We start from the raw sequence: 16252 nt of genomic DNA on the forward strand, positions 1-16252 counted from the left end.
AATGTGAATGAATGTGTCTGCAATCAGACAAGAGCCTGCTCTGATTGTTTGATACTGCAGCATAGACGGAAGTTGATACAAAACATTTCTGATCCCTAACGGGTAGAGAAGTACAGAAGCACTGGATAGTTCACGCATGGGAGCAATGGATAGTTCTCAAGAACAACCTGCATTGGCAGGATGCAGAGAAGTAGGGTATACATTCACAGGTAGGATAAATTACAGAACATTATTACCGATGGTGTGATCCTCCATGTGCATACATGCTTCACGATTCAGTGGTGTTTCCAGTTGAGGCTAATCGGGCAATCTTAAAGCCTCACATGCCAAGCATCTGAGTTATCTCCAGGAAAGACATGCCATGAGTGTGTGCCCATTTCAGACATGAAAGACTGAGGGGAGGCACAGCAGAAATAAGCTGTGAGTGCATGCATAAATTATAGCAGTGTCCCTTTCTTCCCCACCCCCCCCACCCCCCCCAGCACCCACTGCTCTGAAAGATTCTGGGCACCTTGACAAAATTTAACTCAAACAATCTTTTCTAACTGGTCAGCATGTCCTTAAGTAAACCTTAAACCCACTGCAGAGTTAGGCAAGAGAGGAAATAGCAAATCCTAACATCTCCTACACACGCAATGCCCAGAGCAAACACACAGAGAGGAACTGGAAACAAACACATCTTGAACTTCTCCTTGAAAGTGCTAGCCACAACTAGACTTTGGCATGTGAGGAGAGGTTACCAGCATCATAGGCCACCAGAGATGAAACTATTACTTTACTGGCTAATTCAAGGGTCTTTAACCTTAGCGAATATTCTTTTGTTAATGCAATTAACTTTTTAATAGAAGTCTCCAAATGAGTGGGGTTTTGTTCTTGAGCATAGCCAGTGTAGTGAAAAATGCAATTCCATAATCCCTGATGTATTCAGCAAATTCAGCAGTTGACCAAAGAGACTCAGCATCAGAAACTCTCAAAAAACTTGGCTTGAAAAGCAGAATAGGTGTGGGAGAAGAACAAGAGTTCAACTGCATTTTGCTGCTGGGAAGCTGATATGGTGTGTTTAGCACCTGGGGTATTTGCCCAGAGAAAAAAATTCAAAAAATCATTAAACTCTGCTTCAGGAGATGTTCCCCACCTCTATCCCTCAGGATGGCACCCAAAACACCCTACTACTTTGGGCTGCAATCAGGCAAATATTCTGTGACTCTCTGTTGCTCACAATGATATGTTTTGCATAAATAACTCTTCTCCTGAATATTTATAGAGAATTAAGAAGAGGAACACTGTTTTCCCTTCACTGTCTTCTCTCTTCATTACTCTGTAGCCTAATGGGTGTGACCCTTTCTGTGAGATGTTCTTGGGGTGTGAAGAAGAGTAATGAACCCTTGTTTTCACATCCTGGTTAAAAGCTGTATGTACTTCATCAGATACTGGATGAAAAGCAAAGCAGGTGCACATCTTCTCATGATGATTTTGTGGCTCTAGTTCCTCCCTGCCTTCCCTTTTTTCCTCAGCTCCTTCACATGAAATATTTCTTTGGGGTCAGAGAGAACAAGTCACATATTGACTGAAAAGGACTTCTCTGTTTATTTTCACATAAGAGAGAGGACGAGGTACTGTTCAACATAAGTCTGACTGCTCTAAATCCCCCCAAAAACCTGTCTAGACCAGTAGCCCATGCTGAGTGGTGGCTCAGTGGATACTTTGGGAGATGAAAAAGAAACACAAACATTTTCTTTGTTTCTGGAGGCATCATGATGCAGAACAGACATCTAAGCCATTGTGCTAAATATCTGTCAATAAGGTCAGCCTCCATTAATAGTTTTCTTATATGAATACATCTATGAGTTTTGCCTCAGTGATATCCTACAGCAATGAGTTTTATAATTCAATATAATGGTATGGAAAAGTTTTGTTCCTTTTCCTGCTGCCTTGAGTCTTTTCCATTTAATATATCAAGGTCTTATGTGTGTGGAATGCCTTGGGCCCTGGATATTATTTCAGATTCTGAGACTTAAGGGACTACTAATAAACATCGACAGACTTATTGTTTAGACAATGAAAATACCAGCTCCTGTTTGGTGTGACTAAGGAGAAAAGAGCAATCATTCAAACACCTTTGAGTAACCACCCAGTAGTCATGGCAATGGAATACAGAAAACTTCATGTAGTTTTGTGCAAGTGATTTTTCCTTTGAAATCTGCTGCAAGAGTAACATTCTTCATTAAAAACACTAAATGTGGCATCCTTACACAGATCACAGTGTATCTCATCTTGCAAGAAGCATCAATGTTCTCACTGGCTGTGTATATACAAGCACGGTCCCAGAAGCAGCCAGGAGCATGGTGTACTCTAAGATGAGCCCTGTGGCCACGCAGATGCCCTATATGTTTACAGCCTGTCTGGGTCTTCCTGTGATGTACTCCCTTTCCTAACAGAGGGAAGTGATTGTCCCCCTGTACTCGGCCCTGGTGAGGCCACACCTTGAATGTCCAGTTTTGAGCCCCTTAGTACAAGAAGGACTTTGAGTTGCTGGAGCATGTCCAAAGAAGGGCAACAAAGCTGGTGAAGGGTCTAGAACACAAGTCTTATGAGGAGCGGCTGAGGGAACTGGGGTTGTTTAGTCTGGAGAAGAGGAGGCTGGGAGGAGGGAGATCTTATCCCTCTCTACAACTACCTGAAAGGAGGTTGTAGTGAGGTGGGTGTTGGTCTCTTCTCCCAAGAAGTTAGTGATAGGATGGGAGGAAATGTCCTGAAGCTGCACCAGGGGAGGTTTAGACTGGATATTAGGAAAAATTTATTCACAGAAAGGGTAGTCAAGCATTGGAACAAGCTGCCTGGAGAGGTGGTGGAGTCACCATCCCTGGAAGTGTTCAAAAAATGGGTAGCCGTGGCACTCTGGGACATGGTTTAGTGGGCATGGTGGTGTTGGGTTGATGGTTGGACTGATGATCTTAGAGATCCTTTCCAACCTTAATGATTCCTAGTTTTTTACTTTCATTAAAAATAATCCAGCCACTGAGCCAGGAAACATGAAATTATTACTCTACCCTTAACTGGTTTAGTGGTGGACTTGGTAGTTGTTAGGTTAATGGTTGGACTGGATGGTTTTAAAGGTCTTTTCCAACCTGAACGATTCTATGATTCTAACTGAGAATCAACACCCCATGAAGCTGTATCTGGCTCATTTGGGATGTGGAATTACATATATTTCAAAGGTCATCTCTGACTGTGCCTGGGACTGCATGCACTTTTAGGTTTGCTGACTACAGATAGATAATCTGATCTTAGTAAATTAGATGTGCTCTTAACAATACTGTAGGGACACACACATTAAAACGGCTCATGGAGTACAATTGCTTCTCAATGGTGAGTTAAAACAGTTCCATGTGGCATTAAACCTAAGTCAGATTAAATAACTTTTTGTCTCTTGACCTGAACATAACAGTGCTTCGGATAACTATATACAAACAGTGAAAAAAATTCATTGTCTATAACTAATATTGTTTACAAAACACTCTAAATAGGGATATTTTCCATTACCAAATATAGACTCTTTAATTGAATAAGCAAGCCAAAAGCCCCGCAGAACTCCCCTTATCATCTCTGAAGCTTGGCCATCAGAAAAGAGGAACAGTTATGGCAATCCTTTGTACTCTTTCTTAGCTTGCATCTTGACCCAAACCTCACCGAAGCCAAGAAGAGTCTTTCCATTGACTTCCATGTTACCTGGAACTGGCACAGTGATCCAAGATGTGCATACTTGGTTGTTTCTTTTCAGGCCTACATATTTGTTTTGACTTCTAAGAGGCAGAACATACACGATATTAAGCAGAACTCTGATTGAAAGCCTTTACAGAGTATCTTCACCTTAAGAATGAAGCATATGTAGGTGCTTATGATCTCTGTTATTTTTTGAATGGTTTTGGCAGTTCTGTGCACGGTAAGAAGGAGCTGAACACTCACTTTCTGTGTTGAATAAGTAAATCTAACCACAACAATGTTAGACGGGAGTCATTCCAATTACACTGTAATATCTACCAAAACAGTGTCATGGCTTGGAAACAGAGGTATCCAAAACCAATAGTGATATATGATTATTGTCATGATTGTTTTATAAGTCCCCTGGGGAAAGGGGAAAAGCAATCAAACTGAAGTGGTGAAAGTTAGAATATGCAAAGTGGGAACGCATCTTCTGTTCTGATAACTATGCACATGCTGAGAAGGCAGAAATGTGGTCTTCTGAGGTGTAGTGAGGGGTCCAGTCCTTACATCCTGAGTTAGCTCCCTGCCCTGTCTGACAGGGATACCACTGTCTCTTTCCCGTGAAATTCTAGGCATACCTAAATGAAAATAACTAACTAACTAAATAAATATTTTCTAGGTGAATTCCTAGCCCCCTTACAACAAATAACAAAGATTCCATGGATTTTCATCTTTAAAGAGATGATAAATTATTGTGTCTCATATTTGAAAAAATTTCTTATCAGAGATGGACAATGCTAAGACAGAAGAGGGGAAATAAAACAGATGCAAACTATTAGCTTAAAAAGGAGTTCTCTATTTCAGAGAAAATTATAATACATGTGAACATAAGGAAACTATTATTTATTGCCCATCTGTTATGAAAAGACTTCTACTCATTAGGATACTGTAGGATTCCTCACAATTTTCAAAATGCATTTCATTTTTATGCATCAATGTATGAAGATTTTTACAGAAGTTCCATTTCAAATAGCAAATGAGGGGTCTAATCCTACAAAATCTCCAGACATAATTTTAAACCTGCGAACAGTATCATCATGTACTGTTTTTGCACTGTGTGAAGTTAAGCACATGTGTAAGTCTTCATATAAGTGGAGCCTGAGGATCTTGGTTCAGATGACTCTTCTTTTTTTCCACTTATGTTCTTGAAATTATACTTCAACGCTGAATTAAACAGAATACATGGCCCTGACCCCAAGTCCATTTAGGTAACAATAAAGACATTCTAGCAATTTGTTTGTTTGTTTGTTTCAGGTGCCTTTCATCATTTATATAAAACATCTAAGAGATAAAATGTTTGCGTCACTATAAAACTGGGACTTCCTGTCAACTAAGACCTGACAGCAAGGAGGCTAGTGCCAAGCTGGCAACCAGTACCCAGGCTTCAACTGGAATTGAATTTTCATAATTGCCTTTATTGCTGTTAGCTGACAAACAAGGACATGAGCAGCAGTGTATAAGCTGCATGCCAGTCATTAATTTCCTCTCATAAGCCAGTGTATCCCTGGAGTCTTTCCTCTTCTATCAGATCATTGCCCTGTAAGGAATGGATTTAAAATGTGACTATCTGGGAACTTTGATGTATGTCCTTGAAGAAAAGCTCTTTCTTGTGGAATGCTAGAGACTAACGTTTCTTGTCCCTCAGCCTCTTCCCTCCTCCCATCAAACATCAGATACAGAAAACAAGTGGGTAAACTCCCTGCAAGCAACCGTTTCTCCACTTGGTGCTTTCTCCCAGGAATGCAGACAGGAGAAAAAATGTACAGCAGTAGACCTGCACTCTGATTTCATAGATGTGGGGGTCTAAGATCAGCCCTGCAGATCTAAGACCAGGATTTTCCCTTTGGTCTTTGCATCTTGGCTGAATTCTTGTTAAACCACTTGGCCTGTATATAAGAACCTAATCCATGACGTCCTGCCGTGCAGCAGGCAGCCTGAAGTTTCTTCTCCACAGAGCTTTGAATTACTCAGTTTGTTAGAACAAGTGGTTAAGTCAGAATGGACACTGCCTTATCTAACTGATTGCATTTGGAATGGCTTCATGCTTCACAGTGCTTTACAGATGCTTTTTAGAGAGCTTAAGCAAAAGACAGCTACCAGAGGATAAGCTGTTTCTGAAGACATTTGGCTCTTGCAGCTAATTCATTTGCCAAAGAAAACTCTGTGTTCCAATTCTGTGAGAACCACTGGAAACATTTCTCCTGCTGTTGTCTGCTCCACTCTGCTTTCTCAAGCAAGTGCCTATTGTCTTCACTAGACAGGAAATCTCTTCTATAGTCTCTCTTTTTTTCTCCATCAGGGCTGCCTCTTTTGCTTCCTCGTTTTTCCTTTTGCAAATATAACACATTTCTGCTGCCAACTACTTTATCTTCTTCCTTATCACATTGCATTTCAGCCAACAGTCTTTACAGAAACGTTTTTTACCTTTGGAAATAATAACAGGGAAGAGGCAATTTCACATAATCTAAAATAACCACCAGAGAATTGTATGCTAAACAGCACTTCCACTTTGTGTAGAGCATTGCCTGACACGTCCTTCGCTGCAGGAAGCTGCACACCAGGCATCAGTATATATGTGTGGTATGAAGATCTACTATGGGATTTGATACAGCAAAAGATGAATTTTTAAGCTCCAATACAGTAAAAAAAGTATATGCTTACTTAACCAAATTCTTATATCTACGTATATTCAAGAGAGCACAAATCCAGCTGTTAAACAATTAAACCAAACTTTATAGCAAGCTACAAAGTGAATTGTATCAAAGCATAGTTGTATCATGGAATAATCTTATGCTGCCTTCATGTCTAGGGACACACACACTCTGAGTTGCTTCATGTTAAAGCAATGAAGAAAAATATTTTAAAACTTTTTCTCTCTCCAGCTATTAAATCTTTTGGTACCTAATTTTTTAGGAGTATGTCTCTGGAAAGGGCAGTCTGGCTCAGAAAGCAAAAGGTTTCAAACTCTCTGAAGTTCCTTAGCCCTGTTTATCTGCTACCTCACCCAGAGACATTTAAAATAATCATTGGAACATTTCCTGTGTAATTTTCTTATCCCTGTATGGTAAATCCTTCCCACCTGTATTAATGCCTTACAAGGAACCTTTGTTTTAATGGCAGGATGTAAAGAAGTCCCCTTAAGTGATGGCCTTTGAATTTCTGTTATTAAAAAGTCTTGAGACGATAAACCTAACTCCATTAATTGATTACAGAATACATGAAGTGTTACCCTGTTAGTAATGTTTGCACTGTGTAATATTAAAAGCAAAATTCAGGTTCCAGTTGTCACGCGTCCAATGTCCATCACCCCACCCCAGTATCTTCAGAGTTATTTTTAGGTATAGGGTTCAGCCCATGGACCCCTTCTAATCTCACTCCAATGTACATTGCCCTCAGAGTTGCTGCTCCAGAGTGAACAAAGTATAAGAAAAAGCAGATTCAGGCCCAGATTTTCATTAAGAATCCAATTTTAAGTTACATCTGGCAAGTTTTCATGACATGTTAATAACATGTAATTAATCATGCTAATGACACACTGTAAAAAAGCTACAACCCACACAGCTACACAAAATGTGAACTGGGAACTACTGGGACTAAGCATAGTGAACTGGAGTCTGGTTATCACCCTCATTGAAAGGACTGTGAAATAATACAAATTAGTGGTGCAAGTAAGAACAGAATGAGTCTCACAACATTTCAGGACATTTCAATTACTGGGGAAAAACTCACCACGTTTCCTGAAACATACTGTAGCAAATGAAACTTGCAAAGCAATTCTTCTGGTGCTAAGATGTTTGAGAAGGTCATAGCCTCTTATGTCTGGAGGCAATCAAAGATGAGTGGTTTATAGGTTCTGTGCAAGTCAGAGTTATTACATACACAGGGTTTTATTTGGTGATACAAATTTAATGAAGTTTTATGAAGTAAAATATCTCTGATAGACTCTAATGTTGATTTCATATTTGTGGAACCCTGAGCAGAGTATAGGGTAAACTCAGTGACAGCATGAAAATGATGGCATTGGGAAAATTGCTAAGATTAGCTTCTAATCATAGGGAAAAATACACACACACACAAAAAAGGGTTTCAGTTCTGTCAACATTTAACTACTTATATTATTCAATATAAGCAAATAAATCCCATCAGCACCCCGATAGCTGCATCCCTGTGGCCATATAGAACAGTCACTTCAGAGCAAGCCCGAGTAAAAATTTGTTGCCTATTCATATCACATAACTGCAGAAATACTCTATGGACTGTCCGAAAGTCATGACGCCACCTGGCATGCCTGAAAGGAAACCTCAGATATGTTGTTTAGGGTGTCTTTGCAGTGCCCAAAGGACTGGGCACACTGTATAGCCTCCAACTGTCCTATGCAGCCATGCTGTCATGATCTTTGGCAGCGAGGATAAGAGGGAGCCCTCCTTTGAAACCCTCTGATATTGCTTCGGTGTCTTCTGCTTTTAAAAGACTCCTTCCCATCTAGGACATTGTAGAGTAAGTGCTAACACTTGAAGTTCTCATCAATCATGAAAGTCACTGAATGCTGCAGGTGAGGAAAATGTTATAATTCCTTCGATAAAGAGCAGAAAATTGAAGCAGAGCATGGGTATGCACAAGATCACTGTACCAATGGTAAGCCTACAAAGATACCTGTGCCCTATCATTGGGGTGTTTCTGCTCTCACTTCAAAAATATTGACACTCTGTTGACTGCATCTCTGTGATTCAGCTATAGAGGAGAGGGGAGTTGTAAATCAGTAATTGAGGTTACTTTCACTTACTTTGACCAGTCCACAGTGCTTTTGAATTGTTTCAATTAGATGGGGGCCTATTATGGGTATTACACTGAATAAAATAGAAATATTAGAGTAAATACATAAGCAATGTTTGTTGCAACGATTTGAGATTTTTTAGGGCGCTTTTTTTTTTTTTTTTTTTTCCTCCTCCTTTCTGGACTCCTAGAATGTGTCTTCACACTATTCAGTGATCAGAGTAACTCACCAGAGGGGGAAGTAACTGTGACCATACCCCGCTACTTTTGTGATAAAGCTGTAACAAGCACTATGCTAGGGCATTGCCTTCCTGGGTAACTTTTTGTATGTCAGTAAACACAGTCCTGCAGACTTTTATACACATGCTTAATTGTTTGTACAGGAATACACAGACTGAAGTCAATAGGAGTACTCATATGCTTAGAGTTAAGGACATGCTTAAATATTTCCGGGACTGGGGCCTGCCTTCTCCCAGTGGAGAATTATGCTCTTACACAGGCTTTTCCCCCAGTGTGCTTGTATAAATCTGGCCCTTTAAGTTTTACAGAGCCGAACTGCTCCAGTCTTACTGTAGCCATTTTGCAACTGCTGACTGCTGGGTGCCTGTTCTGCCTCCTAACTGGTTAGTACCTGTTATGCTTTTCAACAGCCCTTATCCCTGCATCTCACACATGTGATTGAAAAAGGTTCATCCAGCGGTAAGTCTGACTTTTCTTTTGTGTTTGATCATGGTGAAAATGCTGTAACACATCATTTGCTCATATTAAAAGAATGTCCATAGCCTTGAAAAATTGTCTCTATTCTTTAGCCAGTACTGAAGAGCAGGGTCTGTTCCAGTATGCAGCACGTTGCCAGATTACATTGATTAAGCAGTCTTCCATAGGCTCTTTCCTTTGCAAATTTAAGTAATATTTTTGTTTTTCTCTCTAGCTCAGACAGCTCAGTGCTTCATTGCCATTGGTAAATACTTAAAACAGGTGCAAGACAGGTGCCCTGTTTATTGCACAAGTAAATTTCATTTTGCAGTATTCTTGGATTTGAAAATAAAAGGCAGAGGTAGCAGCTGAAGGTGGTAAGAGGCAGGGTAGATAAAACATATGTTACGTCTCAAACAGATGTCAATGGATGCCGTTCTCAGATCTCTATCATGCATTGATTCACCAAACAGTATCAGTAAATGTTTCCACCCTTGATATATATCATACTATGTCAGCTAAAAATCTGTATGCCACTCAATGTTTTAGAACTAGTTCCTGAAGAGTAATATGGAATAACACTGGGATAATAAGGGTATTGGAATAACAAGGGTATTGGAATAACAAGGATATTGGAATAACAACTTTGGAATAATTAAGAGTAGTATTTGCAAAGATAAGGATCTGAATTTGGAAGCCTGATTTCTATCACAAATCAGAAGTTTTAATAGAAAGAACTGACAGGTTTGTCTACAAATTAATGTTTGATGAAGCAGCAAGGGATCTACATGGTCTTCTTGTACGAATGCAGTTAGTCTGCAGGAAATTCATAAGTAAGCTCAGTAAGCTACCCTTCTCTTCTGGCATGCCAACACCTTAACCCAGGGGAGTATGTGAGTAGTAGCTACTACGTCATAAAGCAGTCAGCCGTTACGCTGCAAGATGATGGTCTTTTTCTGCTTTGTGACTCTTCCAAGCTTTGCTGGGGATTTTGGAATAACTGATAAGACTGTATGATAAAAAACTGTAGAAGTTGTCACTGGTTTGCATTTGTCATGTACCACAGCTTGAAAGAAAAAATTAAGAGCTGTAATAGTGGGGAACACTGAGCTGGCAGAAAGAAGAGTGCAGAGAGGCAGACAGTATCAGTGACTGTGTCTTGTGCTGTTACAAAATGTGATGGTTGGGAAGTGCAAAGAGTGTTTTCAGCTCCCGAGCTTGCAGTCTCCTGCATCTTGTGACCTGTGGTTCTTCTGTGGTGCTTTGAGTGTTATCAGTGCTCACTCTCAAGCAGAGGTGCCACTGACAGATGAATAACTCCTTGCAACAGCTGTAAACAATATCTTGCCTGCATTGCATCAATTGTACTTCTGAACTGAAGTGCACACGAGTGCTATACAATTACTCTGAATCATAGTATATTTCATGTCTATGCTCTACATTGGGTCAGCCACTACAGTCATATCAATCCTAAACTGTAGGGCCAGGTGTTGTCCTCATAGCAGTGGAAGTGGTCAGGCTGAACGCTGGGGCAGAACCGGAGGGGTTAGACATGCCCGTAGCTTTTGCTAATTACTTCAAACACCATTGGCAATGGAGGCCGCTTTTTCAGCATCCCGCCTTTGGTGCAGGTGCCGTAGGAAGATTTTCCATGGACTTGCCATCCAAATGTTGCCTTTACAGGCAGTAGAAAGCATTATTTGGTACAGAAGAGATGCCTGTTTCCAAGTGCATGCAAATGTGTTTTGATGTGCTGCCTTCCTACTCCTTGGCTTGTGTTATGGGAACAACATCAATATAGTGGGAAATCCTTTTAAAACGTCTAATATTTCATTGTTACTTTGAAGACTGCTGCGCTGGCCTGTGGGACAGAGCTGTGTTGCCATCTCGGAGGAATGCAGCTCTGCCTTTCTCCACACGAAGCTGTCCTGGCTGAGGGCCTGGCAGGGCCTATTTCTGATAAAGCAGACGGTGTCTTTCCATTCAACCACCTTTCATTCAACCACTGAAGAAAACTTTGTTCTGCCTTGCTGTACAGCTGTTATTTTACAGCTCTGTGTTCCCAGATTAAGGAATTGGTTATATTTTTAACTTGCAAAATGTCTTTCCCATTAGCAATTTCCCATTTGATCTGCGTGGGTGGCCTTCAGTTTCTTGGCCTCAACTATTCCTTAACCTTAGTCAATCTTCTTGCTAGTTTATCCTGTCCCCTGCCCAGCTCAGAGATGGTTGATCGTCTTGTACCCAATTCATCATCTCTATTGTAAACTGCACATTTTTATTTGAGGACTGGCATTTTGTCCCCACTGCCAAATGTCCAAAGAAGTTGTCTCTTCCTCCTGTGCTCTCTCCCACTCTCCCTCTCTCTATTCCTTTCTTTTTTCACTCTTTGGAGCTGTTTGCCCTGGGATTTCCATCTCCTATGTACGCTGTTGCATGACCCCTTTCCTTTTCAGTCAGTGTTGACAGCTTTAACTTCATTTTCAGAGTTCACACTTGTGCTGAAAACACCTGGAACTTCCTCTTCACAGAACATCTTAAGTCAAAATGCTGGCCTTGTGCTTCTCAGTCCATGCCACTTTCCTTTACTTAGCTAGGATTTGTAGGGAAATCATACTAGGGACAAGTCTTCCAGCCCATGGGAGGCTTCTGGAATTGCAGACCACAGTAGGTCTGTTAAAAAAAAAAAAGAAAAAAATTGCAATCATCTCATAGTCAGTCACCAAGGGCAAAAGGGAATCAATAAGTATACAAAAGTATATTTACCTGTGATTAACTATTATATTTTTCATTACTTTAAGAGAAAACTCATTTCTTTATGGGCTAGATTCATGTTTTCTGAGCACTTGACTCTGACAGTGCCAAAAATCTCTCTCAATTAGCCTAATCCCCTTTCTCCTAATACATAGTTTCTACTTCTAATCTGTTGGTGCACATTGGGCTGGAAGACAAGCAAAGTAGTCTTCAAATGAGGTTGTGATCCTGAGAGAAAAGGAATATAACCTCATTTTGTCCCTCTTTTTAAGTCTGTGATAGAATCTGTCACTCCCTAAGACAGGGATGCCCAGCCTGCAGCATACAAGCTGTTTCCAGCTGGCCAAATAATTCATCTCACAGTCTGGTTTTGGCCACCTTTCCTTAGAGTCCCTCACGTGTGGGTGACAGACTAATAAATTAATCTGGAGAACTAATTCAGAAGGAAAGGAACTGCAATCTGTTTTACCCTGAGTAGCACACTATAGCTCAACTTTCATTTAGAATTGGTTGGTTTTTTTCAGAGAATCAATTGTTTCTTGTGTCTGACATGGTAACTTTTTCCTTAACTATATGGCATATAACCTCACAGACTTCCCTGCGTTAGTTGTGGCAGTTGCCCAGTCCCTCCAAGGCAGCCAGAAAACACAGGCACTTCCATCCAGAACCAGAAATTAACTGTGGAGGGGAGAGAGATGTGAAAGCAAATGTTAGTGCTATCTTGTCGTGGTTTAGCCCCAGCCAGCAACTAAGCACCACGCAGCTGCTCGCTCACTCCCCCTACCCCGATGGGATGGGGGAGAGAATCGGAGGAGTAAGAGTGAGAAACACTCCTGGGTTGAGATAAGAACAGTTTAATAGTTGAAATAAAGTAAAACAGTAATGATAATAATAACAATATAATAATGATAATAATAATAATAATATACAAAGCAAGTGATGCACAATGCAATTGCTCACCACCCGCCGACCGATATCCAGACAGTTCCTGAGCAGCGATTGCTGCTCCCTGGCCACCCCCCCCCCAGTTTATATACTGAGCATGACGTCATATGGTATGGAATAGCCCTTTGGTCAATTTGGATCAACTATTCTGGCTGTGCCCCCTCCCAGTTTCTTGTGTACCTGGCAGAGCATGGGAAGCTGAAAAGTCCTTGACTAGCATAAGCAGTACTCAGCAACAACTAAAAACATCAGCGTGTTATCAACATTCTTCTCCTACTAAATCCAAAACACAGCACTATGCCCTCTACTAGGAAGAAAATTAACTTTATCCCAGCCGAAACCAGGGCATATCTTAACAGCAGTTTATCAGCTTCAGTGGCAGCTATTACTCCTTTTCTTTCAACACCTCTGGATCACCACAGTGAAAGATACTCACCTACCCTGACAGCAAGGATGACATTAAACAGCATTTAAGTCAAAAGTGCAGGAAGGAGTCACACAGGAAGATATAGAAAGGAAAGAGCCTATGTACTTCCATTATCCCACATGAAGGTTAAGCATCTGAAGTACTAGTCAGATCACATGAGAGAGGAGAGTGTGAGTGTTTGTTCATCCATTTCTCCCAGTATCTAGTCCTCTCTGTTGATAAGAACCATGAATCTCCCAGGATCTCTTGTCCTGGTCCTAAGCAAGTTCTGTGTTTAATTTTTGAAAAGTCTCCTTTCTTATTTCCTCCATCTGCTGCCAATGAAGTAGTGTCTGTGCTGGAGTATTTTGCACTGGGTGGGGATGAGATCACCAAAGTGCTGCATTAACAAGTACTTGCCTTTCTGCTCCTAAAGAGCAGGTCAAATGTTCCTCTTCCAGCAGCTAAGAACTGTGGCTGAGCAAGAACTAGGCACAGAAGAAAGTCTGCACTGATCATCTGCATGGCTCTCATTGCCAGCAAGACAGGAGGCTGTCATCAGCTTTTTTTAATGGAAATGGTGACACACCACTGCTTGCTTCTAGGACAACTAGGAAATGGAAAGGCAAGAAAATAGGACCTGTTTTGCATATAAGACACTCAGTTTGTAAGTGGATGATACTTAGTTTCTTCCCTTTTGCATAAAATATACATTGAGCAAAGCAGGATGAGAGGGCAAAAGTGCTCATCCTTGCTTGGGGTGACTCTGCTCCTAGGTCTCTTACTATGTAGGAAGAAGAAACGTGACTTCTATGCCAAGCACCCTTTTAATCCAAATTCTAGATAAGCAGTCTTATGCTGGAGGAATCCCTCAGCTTTCCATGTGTTTGCTTTAAATCTTCCATAAATTGCTGGAGCCATCTACCAGGGACTCAGAAGGGCTTATGACCTCATTATAGCAACTTGCTTAAGTCTTCGGTAGGGTATATTAATGGTAGGAGGGATAAATCCAGAGAAATTGCAAGGAATTTTCTTTGGGCACGTGACTAGGATATTCACCTGCAGCTGCAGCAGCCTTCTGCGCAGTGAAATGAGTAAGAGTCACTAAGCAAGGAGAAAGTAATCTCAAGTTAATAACCAAAACATTTCCTCTTCTGTCCTCAGCACATTTTAGAGAGTGCTGCTGCCAAACCCCTCATTTGAGGGGAAGAGTCCAATTTGCCTTCGAACAAGTGATGGGACACCTAAGTCACTGAGGTGGTCTTGATAATTTCACACCAGGTCTAAAACTGTTTCCACAGTTACCCACTGAATGACTTCTTCCCCAGGTTCAGCATGTTTCCAGTCATCTTTGCATGTAATTCATATTCCTTTCCTCAGCTCCCCTTCCAGGTGACAGCATTCATATCCAAGTCTATCTGAATGACTTTTTCAAGTAAGAATTTGTGAAGTACTGCCAAATGCTTTACTGCACTCCAGATATTACTTTATCTGCTAATTTTATTCTTTGATTTTAAGAAAAACAAATGATCAGTTTTATTTGGTGTATTCTTTCCTTTATCCTATAAAACCATGGCATTTTATTGATCATAGTTCAATTATTAAGTACATAATCCAGGACCCACTGGAAATTTATGGAGCTTTTTACAAAATTCTATGGACCTTGGATCAGGTCTTAAATGTTTACAGATTACTTGTTGTGCCTTTTTTACCTAGGAATTTTAAGCAAAATTTATGGGATGGGATGTACTAGCATTGCTCATATTCTTGTTCTATTTGGGGTTTTTTTAGTGAATCACTATTATTTCCAGTAATAAAATCACTAAGGAACCTTATTATTGCCCTGGTCCATAAAAACATTTGACCATGCGCTTAGCTTTAAGCACAGAGTTAATCTTACCAACTTCAAGACAGCTATTCTTCTCTTTAAAATTGAGCATATGCTTAAGGGCTATTTTGGACCAAGACTTATGCAAGCAGGCTGAGTGAACTAAATCCACTTAAATGGAGCCCGAGCTATGGAACTGGCTCTCAGTAAATCCTGACTGCTTATTTTTTTGAAGAATGAATCTATAAACCACTCCCACAGCCAGATGGACAAAGTGGGATTACAGGTTTAAGTGAGGAATTTGTTAGGAGTGGTTACCCTGATTATTAGCAGAGACCCACTAAAAGTTTTAAGCATGAATATCTCCCTGACAGCAGAATTTCAGCTCAAGTTATTGTATTTTACTTTCATGGGAAAGGAATGGATTTTACAAAGCAGTAATCAGAGAGGGATGAACCCTATGACAAAAAAAAAAAAAAATTGCCATTATGAAAAGCCAGCCGATCTTTCTTTCTTAAGATTACAAATCTTTGGATTTTTTTTCTCAGCTGCTGCTTCTCTCTCCTATTGTCCTTGTTAAACTCCAGTTTTGGCTTTCCAGTGAATTTCTTGGTATCAGCTTCTGTGTTATTTGCTGTATTCTCACCTCCTGAGCTATAGTTCTTCACTTCTGGAGCCTACAGAGATCTGGTTCCTACTGAGTAGGTCATTGCTTGGGGCAATGGAATATTTAGTAAATACTGCATAGAATAATGAGTTACCTTAGGGCTGACAGAAGTGGACACTTCAGATAATGTTTATGGGTTGTAAAATCTTTGGCAATTATGAAGACTTTATGGAAAAGCAGATGAGGAGAAAAATCTCAAAGCAGTTTTCTGAGCCCACAAAGTCAAGCTGTATGTCCTAGTTTGCAAATTGAGTCATTACTGAAGGCTGGTAAAGGCTACAAAATTCAGGATGCGATGCTTACCCAGAATGAAACATTTCAGTTTATTTCAGATTGTAGTTCTGGAGTGTTTCTAATGTAGTAAAAGTTATCACGTTAATTGTACTCAATATTTGCTTACTGAAAAATGCTTGGGAAA

This window comes from Pelecanus crispus, chromosome 1 (genome assembly GCF_030463565.1).
Source record: "Pelecanus crispus isolate bPelCri1 chromosome 1, bPelCri1.pri, whole genome shotgun sequence".
Classification (NCBI taxonomy): domain Eukaryota; kingdom Metazoa; phylum Chordata; class Aves; order Pelecaniformes; family Pelecanidae; genus Pelecanus; species Pelecanus crispus.